The 15,000-nt window shown below is 36.0% G+C and overlaps 1 long non-coding RNA gene across 2 annotated transcripts in view; it reads left to right on the top strand.

Moving 5' to 3' along the window:
• LOC144975650 (uncharacterized) overlaps window positions 1–15,000 on the top strand; it is a 133,761-nt gene that overhangs the window by 8,037 nt on the left and 110,724 nt on the right. The window contains exons 1-2 of one of the 2 annotated variants that reach the window (XR_013645959.1): window positions 2,089–2,186; window positions 10,324–10,606. This is a non-coding gene — a long non-coding RNA (uncharacterized LOC144975650). Of the gene's footprint in view, window positions 1–2,088; window positions 2,187–10,323; window positions 10,607–15,000 lie in introns of those variants that run through there. The other variant, XR_013645958.1, reaches the window with a different exon arrangement.

Below are 15,000 nucleotides of genomic sequence, written 5' to 3'. Positions count from 1 at the left end.
CACAGAGTATGAAGATTATTCTGTCACTAGTTAAGGTAAACACTAAACACCGATTGTGATTCAGAGCCGGCGCTTTGATAGATACACAAAGATATAAATCAATATATTATAATTATGTCACTGACAGAATGTCAAAATCTCATATTGTAAAATGACATATGAATGGTTTTATTCCCTTTGTGTTGCGTTCCTTGTTCACAGTTAACATCATCAAAGCAACGAGTGCAAATTGTATGAAAGCCGCTGCGCTGCACCTCGACCTCGCCATTGTCTTATCGCGTGTGCCAATAATTTGTGTATTGATAACAATTTGTACAAACCCTTTCATGGCTGACTGGATTTCTCTAGAACAACGTAAAGTACTGAAGTATTGAAGAAAAACAAATACGACAGTCTCTAATAATAATAATAATAACACAGTACAATACTACTACTACTACTACTACTACCACTACTACTACTACTACTACTACTACTACTACTACTACTACTACTACTACTACTACTACTACTACTACTACTACTACTACTACTACTACTACTACTACTACTACTACTACTACTACTACTACTACTACTACTACTACTACTACTACTACTACTACTACTACTACTACTACTACTACTACTACTACTACACTACTACTACTAACTACTACTACTACTACTAATCTACTACTACTAACTACTACTACTACTACTACTACTACTACTACTACTACTACTACTACTACTACTATACTACTACTACTACTACTACTATACTACTACTACTACTATACTACTATACTACTACTACTACTACTACTACTACTACTACTACTACTACTACATACTACACTACTACTACTACTACTACACTACTACTACTACTACTACTACTACTACTACCTACTACTACTACTACTACATACTACTACTACTACTACTACTACTACTACTACTACTACTACTACTACTACTACTACTACTACTACTACTACTACTACTACTACTACTACTACTACTACTACTATACTACTACTACTACTAACTATAATATATATAATATAATATAATAATATAATAATAATAATAATAACAAAATAACCATCTTATAACGTTTGAAGTTCATAACTTTTCATCAGTCGTCAACAGAATCAAATAAGTAGTAGACATTTTGCCTAGAATTTTGGTTTTAAGTATTATCTATCGTTTTAATTGTTTTCGTTATTGGCTGAAAAGACTCTGAAAACAACCTATGTTGAGTGTTTTTAACCAAAAAATATTCAAACCAATTCACCGTTGCTTTACTTCTTCTTGAGTGACTTTATTGTATTTCTAGAACTTTTTGACAATCCTCGTTGACTTCTTTTTCTTTCTTTTTAATTTTTTTTTTACTGGTGCCGATATGATCTAACTTCGTTGCAAGCGCCGCAAAACCCTTAAATACAAAATGCTTACAATTGTTCACTCATTCATCTTCATCGTTCCTTCCGATAAAATGATATATCAGATTGATTCTTGAGTCTCATAATATAATATACCCCCCCCCCCCCCAAAAAAAAAATAAAATAAAAAAAATAAAAATTATGCCTTTTGCGCCACGACATCATAAGATATCGTCGCCAAGGCATTCCACGAAGGAATATAGATAACTCATCAAACAAGATGTCTGATGTCAACAAGAATCACTTATGTTGTCCAAGTGAGGAAATTGAGGGTTAATAATCTTGCTCAAGGAAAAAAACGAAAGCGGGGCTCGAACCCGGGTCCTTCCGGGTCACAGTGCAATGCCTTAACCACTCGGCCACTTCGCCGATATAATATCAGGTTAGGGAAAATCCCATCTCCACCGGGAACGGATTCAGGAGATTTCGAGACTGTTAGATTGGAAAGGTTCTCTCAAATAAACATAATTGCACACCTATATAGATATAAACAAACAAACGAACATCTTGACAAAATCAAGGTCATTATTGGGTTTTCCCTGACTAAATGTAACCTTTTTCTCTCTCTCTCTCTTTGAGATAAGGTAACTATAGAAAGAACGAAGTTGACGACACTCAGGTCTTTGTTATCTTTCATTTTTTTAGACAGTGATTTGGATGATATTCCTCACTCATTTCTATCAATCAAACTATAAATGCCAAAGGTTACATATACAGTGTTGGGTGTTGGTATGTTTAATCAGGCTGGCAGGTGATGTGAGTATTTTTCATATTTAGCAGCAATATAATAAACAATAACGAGAACGTTATTCCATTGTTACTTGTCTATTTATATGAAATATGATTTGAAATATGATTCCTTCATTGTCATATATATATATATATATATATATATATATATATATATATATATATATATATATATATATATATATATTATAATATTGATATATATATATATATATATATATATATATATATATATTATAATATATATATATTTACGGCCAGATGGGTAATTAGTTCTTTCTTACAAATCCATGATACTTCTATAAACGTTAAGTTTACACATCGTTTAGATTGATCTGGCAGGCAGAGCAGGTAGGCACTTTACTTATAAGCATAGCATCAATTCAGGCGGTAAAAAAGAAGAAAAAAAAATCATAGACAAAGAAGACAAAGGGAAGTAAAATATTTGTTGTTTTAACGTGAGTATTATAATATCATCCCATCTTAATGGCTGCCAGGTGTAACGCGTTCAAATGTGTCATTCAAATTAGCCCCATCCCAACCCATCCCAGCCATGCCCCGGTACCTCACCAAAACAAATTATGATAAAGTTTTCCCGATTGTTGAAAAAGCATGCCAGGAGAGAGAAAAAAAAAACCCAAAACAACCCAGACCCCCCCCCCCCCCAACAATGTTTGATAATAAAATATCCTTTATCAGGTTACCGAGTGTGAACAAGGGGCTTTGAATCACATGAGTCATGATGTGTATTGCCTCTGATATCAAAAGCACATGAAACGATTTAGCTGTTGACAGACATCAGCGATCATTGTTGTTTTTGTTGTTATTTTTCTTTCAGCACTTCTGCAATAAAAACAAAAACAAGACAAAATCAGAAATAGAAAAAAAAAACAACAAATACATTTTAAAAAGAAGAAGGAAAAGAAAAAGAATCCAAAGGAAAAGTCAATCATACAAAAGAAAAACGAATTAAAACTAAACAAAACAAAAAATAAAAACAAAAATGAAAGAATAAAAACAACCCAAAAAATCCAAAAAAATAAACCGAACCAAAATAAAACAAACAAAGAAGCGAACAAACTGCCCCCCCCCCCCCCCCCAAAAAAAAAAAATAAAAAAAAAACCCACAAAAAAACAAAACAAAAACAAACAAAACAAAAAAAAAACATACAAAAAAAAACCCCCAAAACCCCACAAAACAAAACAAACAAAAATAAACAACCAACCCCCCCCCCCCAAAAAAAAAGAAGAAAAAAACAAAGAAAAAAAAAACACGAGTCGAAGGAATACTAGTCGAGATGTTCGTCAGTTTACAGAAAAGCTGAAAATATGCAGTCGAAAAAGCAACTGGTTTTTTCTCTTTCGTTTGCTTTTTTGTAATTGCTTTTTTTTTTGGTTTCATGACAATGTTTAAAGTATATTCTCCTAACATTTGCATTAAAGACGAACTTTAAGACGAAAGCACAGTCTGAGAATTCATCTAAAAATTGTTCGCAGGTTTGATATGAACATCTTGAAAGGAAATTAGATAGATAGTCATTTAGAGCGAGGTCCAAGATTTGAGAGATTTTGCCAAGATGAGAGTCATTTAAGTCGATTGATATATTTGAGGGACGAGTTTTCTGGCCAAATTTATAAATACGTGTTTTTCGAGAGCACAGCAGTCAATAGGTTAACTCTCTCATTACCAACCATTTTCAGAATTTTCCCCAAAACTTCACACCCATCCAACACAAAAAACCCCCCAGACATTTCTTACTCAAACAGAAAAGCAACAAGAACATTCTATACATAATATTGTTCGATAGCATGAGCTCTATTACAAAATGTCAAGTCTTTATAGCTATAACAATAGAAACAAAATCTGGATGAGTAAAATGACAGTTGCATCGTAACACATGTGACGATTTTCCAATGGGTGGTAAGGAGGGGGTTAAATGTATTTCATCAAGATTCTTACAATTTATGTCAAGAAGGCATTGATCGTGTTGCTGAAGGACAGCGGCAATATACCTTGCCAATTTCCCTCTGGGGTTTTCCCCGAATATGGCTAGAATTGACAATTGTGTTAACGACTAATGTCAAGGAATTTTGTGTTTTCCAAAGGAAACTTATATTTCATGTATATTGCAATTTTCTCCAGCGAAATTCCCTCCGATATTTAACTTTTTTTTTTAGCAATTGTGTTTACGAGCAATGTCAATAAATGTTGTGTTTTTAAGACACTTTTATTTTACAATTTTCTTCAGAAATGTTTCCCGCCGATATTTCATTTTTTGGGGACAATTTTTGTGTTCAAAACCAAAGTCAATGAAAGTTGTGTTTTTAAAAGCTGCTGATGACATCTTGCAATTTTCGGTGGAGAATTTTTCAACCGATATTCAATTCATTGACTTTTGTGTTCGTTACCAATGTCAAGGACGATTGGTGTTAACGGATTCTTTTTACTTTGGAATTTCCCATCACAATCGTGATAAGAGATTCATAATATCAATTAGGTTATCGGACTGCACCTTAGATAAAGAAGTCGAGGCAATAAAAAAAAAGATAGAATCAAAAAATTCTGAACACTTGTAGGATTTGAAATGCGTCATTAAAGACAGGAATAAAACAAACAAACAACGCCTCCCCCCCCCACACACACCACCACCACCTCACATACAAGAGTGACACACTGATACGCAAAAAACAATGTCCCTTTATTCCCCATCCTCTCCCTCAATCAGGTTGCCAGATGGCCAGAGTTCCACGTAGCCAATTTCGACTTCAAAGTGGACTAAATGAAACCTCACTTGGCCAAATACTCCATACACTTGGACCCTTTCGAAAATCTCATCGATTTTGGTTATTTAAAAAATCGACAAAATCGACAAAATATTCACAATCAAATTCATTTATTTTGAGGCCGCAACCTTCGGTGTATGGAATTTTGTTCTGTATTGAAGTCTTCAGCAAAACAATAAAAATATAAATAATTCACTTAAAAACCAGATAGACAGTAGTTTGGTGGTCTTGGTTAGGTTTTAGATTGTTTGATCAATCCACCGTATTTAACTTAAAAATAAAGATTAATAATAGACATATGAATGTTCTTGTGGCCATCTAGCAGCTTCGCCATCCACGCCATCCCCACATCCACATCGGATTCGTCCACCAATATTCCTATGGGTCATTCATGTTGTCTTATGGAACAGACATGATTTCCCTCAAACCATCATCTCTTTTTAGATTAATTCTCAAACCATATTTGCAAATCTTACAGATTTTAACAAGCGCGTAGTAACTGTAATAGTCATATCTACGACTTTGGTTTCAAAGTGGTGTAAGGGTGGTATGTCTGATCGTTATTCAGGGGGTCTGGAGTTCAGTCCCAAATTGATCTGAACAAATAAATGTGTATGAAAGGTGCCAGACAAAGCAAGAAAGAAAAATAGAAGAAAAAAAACCCCCAAAAAATCAATCTACCTTGATCGAACCTCAGACCTTCTGATTACCGGTCAGACGTGCTACCATTACACATTTCTTAACTTTGATAGTCCCAAGTTGAGGAGGTCTGATGTTGTTGAGGGCTTTTGTCGTGTCTCTTGTTTCTCCGTTATCAGGTATGTATAATAAAAATGCCTTTATAGATTTTAATATTGCAGCAGACAATGTGCTCCCAAATTGTCCAAAGTATCCGCCAACGCATGTGTCTTTTCCAAACACGTGGGGCAATGTCTAAACCGACGTATACTTATTTGCAGGTCCGATAACCCAAATAGTTATAGGCTCATTGTTGTAATGGAAATGCTCTCAGAACAACGCAAATTGTTCATTACGACACTGTTTAAAAACAAAAACAACAACAACATAATTGCATTCGATCGGTCTGGACAGAATTTCATAACACTATATTTCACATTAGTCACAATTTTAAAAAAATCTCAAATATCAATGAGTTAAAAGGACTTTCGACCACTGACTTAAACCTTAGATTTCTTTGAAGTCCCAGGTTTAAGAACTATAGACATGTTGATGGTCATTTTAATTAATCGATATTTGAATAAGCGATTTATTGCCAAAACGAAATAAGGTATTTGGTCAATGTCCGGTCCAGTCCAGTTACCTGGCCTGTCTGGTCTTCTAAAGGCAGCGATTACAAATGGCGATTCATTTATATTGCATAAATAGATCTCCTAAAAGAAAAATATAAGTTCCTAAACAGGGGACAAATGAATTTCTTTTAAAAAGAACAGAACAGACCTACATAAAAGAAACGGGTGGGGAAGGGGGGGGGGGCGGGGGGTTGGAGAGATATTATAAATTTAATAAAAAGGAATAGCGTTTAGATAAAGAAACGAGTTAAAGTAAACAGACAATTCCCGGTGTTGAATAGCGTGCATTGATTTAACAGAAAAGATAAATTGTAAATAGATATATGTAATTTAAATTAAAATAGAGATTTGTCGCCCAATTGTTACAAAGATTAATTATTGTATTTAAAAACCAATAAAAATATTCTGACCCATTTTTCATTTATGAATATGAACATTTGAATATATGCTTGTAGAATTTGTTTATAAAATAGCATGCTTTACTTTTAAAAAGTTAATAAAATGTTTGTGAGATACGGCAGTGATTGTGATTTGTGAAGCTCCAAGTCGAAATTTGGCGCCCTTTTATTATTATTTTTTTTTCATCTCAAATAAATATTCACGATCAAATTCATTTATTTTGAGGTCGAAACGACGTTCGGTGTATGGAATTTTGTTCTGTATTGAAGTCTTCAGCAAAACAATAAAAATATAAATAATTCACTTAAAAACCAAATAGACAGTAGTTTGGTGGTCTTGGTTAGGTTTTAGATTGTTTGATCAATCCACACACACACACACACACACAAAAAACAAGAACAAAAAAAAAAGAATAAACAAAAAAAATCCCCCCCCCCCCCAAATAATCAAACGAATAAGACAAAAAAAAAAAAACAAAAAAAAACAAAAAAAAACAACAACAACAGAAAACAAGCAAACAAACAAACAACACCAACAAAAAACAAAACAAACCCCCCCCCCCCCCTCAACAAAAAAAAAACAAACCCCAAAATAAAACAAAAACGACCGTGTAATATGTCTTATTCATTGGCTGTTGCTGAGTGCATCGTCTATGGTAGATAGCTCGGACCCCCCAAAATATTTAGGATTTCTTGTTCCCAAAGAATTGCTTTTCAAAAAAGTGACGTGCGCCGGGCGAATGTTGGTTTTTACGATTAGATGTTTCAAACTATTGATCTAAGTCTTTCAAGCCTCATCCTATCTGTAAACAACAATCAACGAGAAACTACCACACCCTCTTGTTGTCCTCGGCGGATCGTTCCAGTTGCCTCCATGTCGTGAGTCCCCCATTCTCTGCACATCCGACACAGTCTGGTTCCGATTAGAGATTATGCCCCCTTTGCCTCCTAGACGTCAACTGGTGCTGGTCGCGCGCAGATTAATGGAACCAGCTCCTTCGACGCATCCAACAACCCACTCACTCCTCATCTATAATAAATCAATTAATTAATTAATTAATTAATTAATTAATTAACAAATCAACAAGTTGTTACGTAATCTAGAAAAATTAATTCATTTTCTCATTCGATTCGATGTTTATCGCACCAGCGAAATGTTGTAAACGAATTAACAAAATATTTTGCCGTGCGTAATTAAAAAAAATACCTAACACCCCTCCCCCCAAAAGAAGGGGAATAATGGGGGGGGGGGGAAGGGGGGGGGGAGATTAAAACACGCAAACAATTAGCCCTTTGCCTGTGGGTTTTGGTTTTAAGGTAACCTGATTAATATCATTCATGTTGTTTTCATCATGAGAGCAGTAACAACGATGAGAATCGGACTTTAATAGATTCAGATATCTAATCGCATCGTTGTTTCTGCTGCCTTTGTGAAAACATGCAACTTGGCACAGTTTTGGCACAGTGTCACAGCGTTATGATCTTTGCTTCGTACATGAGTACGATTCACCGCTGCGCCAATAACTTTCAGTGAGTAACCTGGCCCTAGTTACATGCCCTTACAGAGAGAACGTCTACACAGCATTGCGACAGAAGACTGTTATTCCAGTCTTTTTTTTTTTTATTGAATAAACCTTTGAGACACATTTCTCATAAGGGTTGAAAAAGGAAATTGTATTTATTTTGTTTAGTACGTCCGCTGTTATACGTAATTTATAACGAAATGAACTGAGGAAAAAATAATATGATAAGAAGGAAATGCAGACTCGAGTTAAAACAAAGCCATGAAACTGTCTAAATGTTACGCAAGAGAAAACCTTTCAACAAAATGTCATGGCAGTTTGACACATCCCAATAAAGTCTTATTGGTTTTAGAACAGGAGTTAGAAGAGGCCTAACCATTGCGTTAACACATCATGTCAGCCTGGCACAGGACAACATCACCCCTGGGATTTGCCGGATAGGGTAATTGGCTTGCCAGATAGTTGTTGCAAGAAATGCTGAAAATGTCACAGACTATAACAAATAATGTGATTTTCAAAATCACATTGATTTACCTAGGTATTAGCTTAATATAAAAATAGACATTTGCGTAGTAAGATGCATTAAAATGTTATTTCCACAACTTGGGTAAGGACCTTAACTGTTTAAAAAAGCTTCTGGTGTTAAAACGACTTAAAAGTTTCGCAAGCTCAGTAAATCCCAAATTATATGAACTGGCACGAAAGCTCGAATTTGCGTTCTGGTAAAACTTACTAAAATATTTTAGTTCGTGAGATGATTTGTTGAAAAGTATGAGACCCCCCCCCCCCCCTTCCCACCCTGATAAACTCCAATATTTAAAATAAAATAAAAAAAAATACAGCAAACAACACAAATTAATCAAACAGTGAGAGAGAACTTCAAACAATACATTGCTTCAAATAAATTATAGCACTGAATTGACAAACGGGTAAATCTCATAAAGTATCACGATAAAGTCGAGACCTACTGCTACTGTTATGTCGTGACGTAATCTCATTAGGAATGCTTTAAAAACCAGACGGGCCAATACGGACGGAACAAATAATTGTGATGAGAAGATTACAGTAATTTGGGGTGCTATTCGGACGGATGGACATGGAGCTTTCCGTTCTTGTCTGCGTCTCCTGTGCGTGCGTGAAAATTGCCAGGAAAACAATAAATTGAACTTACTTTGGACGCGGGGATGCAATTCAGCTCCACTAGCGGCGTCATCACGCAATGGTTACGTAATGCATGGGGCGTCCCGTTTCTCCAGGGAGAAGAAAGTTAAAACAACAACAACAACAACAACAACAACAACAACAACAACAACAACGACAACAACGACAACAACAACAACAACAACAAAAACACACACACAAAAATAAGAACAGAAAAAAAAAGTTGTCTCAATACGTTTCAACAGTCGTAACATCATTTCCTTCGTAATGACGCATGGTAACTTAGTAACTGGCTCTAAACTATCGGAACAATGGCGGACGCCATTTCTCCAATGAGCATAAAATCGTATCCAGAGGAAAAAAAACAACATTATAAATCTGATCATATTTTGACTTTTACACATTCTGATCACAAGACATATGAAAAGTTCTAGCCAGCATGATGAATAAAAAGTACAGATTTTCTTTGTTTAGAACCACGATGGCTGTTGCTGGGCGACGTGACATCAGACTATTGAATCCAATTGTTGTGAGAGATGATAAAAACATTTAAAAATAAAATATGTTCTTCACTTCTTTGTCACGGAGCCGCAGTAGTGTAGGAATCACCTCGTAACCTTTGTAAAAATGTAATTCCATAACCTTTATATAAAATATAGACTGTTATTGGTAGACGTTTAATCAAATCTGAGTCGAAAATGTAGAAATTGAAGGACACAACGCCGCTGAGGCCTGTAAAATTCGACTCAGATGTGAATGAGTACCTAGCTATCGTGACGGATAATGTAGTAGTGTTAGTACAAAATGACGCCTAACAGGCGACTAGTCGGTACTGTATGAAATGGATATATGGCAGCATGTGGCTAACTGGGGGGTAAATGAAACGCTGTGAAGCGCATCGAGCATGGTAAATCTATAGAATTTCGCTATATAAATGTACATATTTATCTTATTTATTTATTTACAGAATGAAGGTGTCACCAATCGAATGTCTGACCATGCCAAATACCAGCCAACCATCGACCACTAAGATCACCAAAATCAATACACACACAGAGACGAGATGTTCGATACACATCGATAAGAAATCAATCGATGGGTGGATGGAATGCCGATGTTGTGGAGGACAATAATACATTAATGGTAATGATGATGATGATGGTGATGATGATGAAGATAATGAAGGCTATAAAGTGAGTGCCTGATAATTTGATGGATCTACATACTCACGATATGTGATGGTTTACAAGGTGAGAGCAATGATAAGGTTTATTGATGGGGGTAAGATATATACAGTATTACTGCCTGCGATTCAATGATAAAATCTAATCTAAAAATTATAAAAATATTTTTTTACACATTGATATTCGAGTGACTTGTAAACCTTTCTTAAATTAAGGGTAATTCTATCATCCATAGACTTAGAATATCTGCTGGGTCATGTTATAAAGATCGTTCCTTTGATTATTTGATATCTAAAATGTAGCGAATGCAAGCTTTTGTGTGAGAGCAAATTATACAAAGCGTGTCTGACCGTAGCCAACGTTAAGTTATCGCCTGACACTGAAACCGTAGCCATCTTTAAGTTATAGCCTGACACTGAAACCCAAAAAGACAGGCATTTTGACGTCATTATTTGGTTTTTGCACCGCCTGGTGAGTTGTCGTTAGTAGAGCTCATGGAAACAAGTGGTCCCATTGGTTGAACTATTGAATACAACTCACAATTTGTTTTTCTTTTGTGGCCAAAGACTGGAATTTTGACGTCATTTTTTGGCCAGTGTCAGGCTATAAATTAACGATGGCTACGGTCTGAGTCCTCACACTAGTGAAAGAACGTAGAAAAGGTGTCTTCATTGGATAGGGCAGTAGCTACGATCGGTCATTTGACGTTGGGAATCGCTATTTTGCCGGTGAAAAATAAAATTAGATAGCGTTAATCCAAAATGATAAAGAAAGTCAAACCTGACAGCTCTAGATTGCAAATCATTATCAATTCAAAATATGCACATTTTAAAGATTTTTTTTTTTTTTTAAAGAAGATTATTCATGCTTTAATTCAGATGGTATGATTGCCCAGGGTAGATAAAGGTTGGATGCCCAAAAAGACACACAGAGACATTCGGTGGTCAATGAGAGAGAGAGAGAGAGAGAGAGAGAGAGAGAGAGAGAGAGAGAGAGGGGGAGAGAGAGAGAGAGAGAGAGAGAGAGAGAGAGAGAGAGAGAGAGAGAGAGAGAGAGAGAGAGAGAGAATTGTTATGGTCCCAACTGGAAAAGACGGGTGGAAGACAAACATTTCAATCTTAGTCCTCACATCCTCTACATTGCTATGGTTGCAACCCACATGTCGCCACAGGTACGAACCCGAAACCGCAGAGCATCTAGTTGAATGGTGTGTTGTGACGAGGCTTCCGGGCAGGTTTGCGACGGTGCACGAGTGCGGTAAAGAATTTGCTGATTGGGTCGATCGTCATAACATAACATAGTAAGTAGTGTGAGCACCATTAGAAGCTGCTGACAAGCCATAGGCACCAAGAGGAATACATCAAGACAAATTGGGATGGTAAATGCTGACGACTATCCTACTCACGCCTATTTGTCAGTGCTAAATTATTCAGTTTAGTTACTTTAACATTTTTTTCATCGTCATATTACTTGAAAATCTCTTGAATATCGATTTAACTTTATAGCAAGTAACCAACTTGCCTTGAGCAAGTCACCTCGCCCTAGCTCAATTTGCGGTGCTGTACTGCGGCTGACGCCTGGGTTATTTCAGTCTTCCCTTGAAATATACTCAAGAGACAAATTTACCCTATGGGATGAAGAAAGGGAATTTTATTTTTATTTTCTAAATAAGAAGTTTAATAAGAAGTTTCGACATACTATTTTAGTTCCAATGAACGAAATGAATTGATATATTATCAGGTAAACAAAGCCTTCCACGATCGCTGACCGTCTGACCTTTAACATTTAGCCGGCGAACAAACTAAGGACTGAGGATGGCGGAGTGGAGTTTTGTGTTGTTTATGTCTAATGGCGTAGTGATATGAATAGTCATTATTGGAAAAACGGACGAGCTTTCAAGCCGTTCTCTTATTTTCTGTTACTTTCTCGAAATCTGTCAAATCTGTATGTGTTTATATGTGTTTGTATTGGCTTGCATTTGTGTTTGTATATAGATAGTTCGAGGTTGACGTCACTCAGGTCTTTTTATTGTTTTTTTGCCATCCGCATTTATGAGTAATTCTCACTAAACTGTATTGACCAGACTATAAATCTTCATGGATACACACAAATTTGTGTGTTGGTCCGTTATACTTCCGGATGGCAATGTTGTGAGCTTCTTAGCCAAGCGCATACTATCTATACAGTTGGTATTGAATGTTGAATGGATAAGCGGCAGTATCAGACAATGGGTACGGAAGGGGTAAAATCGGATAACACAATAAATAGCCACTCTTTCCCCATTGAGAGATCTGGCGGGCAATAAGCATTAATTTGGCCTACTCTCTAGGGGGCCTAATGGAGTGTTGGACCCTTTGGTTTCAGCAATGTGGCATCGCCATTATAATGGGTGAGGCAAGGGGGAGGATAATCGCCATTGGGAGTGGCAATTTGGGAGATAAAACAAGTGTACAACAATCGCTATTTATTGTCATGTGAAAATGGTGGGATGGAGATGGTCATGCACTCACACATACACACACACACACTCAGACACACACACATAGACACACATACACACACACTCAGACACACACACACACACATAACACTGTCTATCTATCTATCTATCAATCTATCTAACTTTTTCTATCCACCCATCTATCTATCTATCTATCTATCTATCTATCTATCTATCTATCTATCTATCTATCTATCTATCTATTTATCTATCTATCTATCTATCTATCTATCTATCTATCTATCTATCTATCTATCTATCCATCTATCTATATATCTACCTATCTATCTATCTGATCTATTATTATTATCTATCTATCTATCTATCTATCTATTTATTTATCTATCTATCTATCTATCTATCTATCTATCTATCTATCTATCTATCTATCTATCTATCTATCTATCTATCTATCTATCTCCTCTTACATGTATGCAAACTCACAAGTAGGGCAATTTGTGGCAATTAATTTTGGTCACTGAAAAACATTTAGTAGGGTTTAGCAATGGAATTGTACGAAAATCGGGCTATGACTATGACAAGCGGAAACCTCTCGATGACAGATTGAAGTGGTACATCGAGGATGTCCTTGTTGTTGACAGTGGCGGCGGAAAGGATTTGTGGGTGGGTGGGCTGTGCGGGACTTGCCCCTGAGAATCAAGGTTGCGAGAGTTGGGTGAGGTAGGTCGAGTGGGTAAGGGTGGTGGTGGTGCTGGGGGAGGAGAATGCGACACATTATTGCTGGTTATGATCAAAGAGACCGCCAATTATTTCAGTGACCATTGAAAAGCGTTTTAGGCCTGGCGGCCCGTTGAGAGAGAGAGAGAGAGAGAGAGAGAGAGAGAGAGAAAGAGAGAGAGATAGGGAGGAGGGATGAAGAGCAAGAGATGGAGGGAGAAAGAATGAAAGAGGAGGTGAGGGGTAGAGAATGAGTGGGGAAGGGAGAGAAGAGAAGAGAAGAGAGAAGAGAAGAGAGAGAGAGAGAGAGAGAGAGAGAGAGAGGGAGCGAGAGAGAGAGATAGATAGATAGAAAGCGAGAGAGAAAGTGAGAGGGAGAGGGAAATATAGATAGATAGGTAGATAGATAGAGAGAGAGATAGAGAGAGAGAAAGAAACAAAGAGAGAGAGAGAAAGAGAGAGAGAGAGAGAGAGAGAGAGAGAGAGAGAGAGAGAGAGAGAGAGAGAGAGAGAGAGATCAATTAAGCGTTGCTCTTTTGTTTTGTTTAGTTTTTTTTCCTTTCAGTACATTTGGCTTTTCTAGTTTTCACTTTGCATCTTAAGTCCCAACAATTCTAGAATATCGAATTACTGATCATTTAAGCTTTAAATGTATTTGCCTTTGTCTGTATAGTTGTGTATGAAAACCAGAGATAACCGATTCAAATTTTGACAGAAGTACAAAAGAAAATGAAATCTGTTTGTATACAGGTCACTAGTTTCTTCATTTTCTTCAAACGAATCAAACAAAAAGAGACCCAAATTTATAAAACCACAAACATTTGCCCATATCGCCATGACCATGTCAATAACATTTCAATTATATACTTATAATTGTTGAAATAAGTTGAAATTTTGCATAATAAAAATCAATATTTGCCAAAAAAGTATGTAAAAATTTCAACAGTGTGGCTAAAATTAAATAGAATAGACACAATATACTGTCAAAAAGGGAACAATTTTTCTGAGCCACCCAGTATATATCTATGTAAATGCAATTTCAATTTATCTATTCATCTATTCAATCTCTTTATTATTCGTAAATTTAAGACCCAATATGTTTAAAGCATTTCCAAAGTCATTTTATTTTAAGCTCTAAAACCCAACTAATTTATTTCAGTGCTTAAACCTCTTATAATTATTGGCTTTTATTCCCAGACACAACATCAATTTTGATAACTCTTCAAAATAAAGGTCTATGATTTTGTAAGAAGAGATGAAGGAATTGTGAATAAACAAAGGG

Source organism: Berghia stephanieae, chromosome 6 (assembly GCF_034508935.2).
Source record: "Berghia stephanieae isolate SIO BIC M18660-M18661 chromosome 6, UCSD_Bste_1.3, whole genome shotgun sequence".
In the NCBI taxonomy this organism is placed as follows: domain Eukaryota; kingdom Metazoa; phylum Mollusca; class Gastropoda; order Nudibranchia; family Aeolidiidae; genus Berghia; species Berghia stephanieae.
This window is presented reverse-complemented; position numbering and strand designations above follow the sequence as displayed.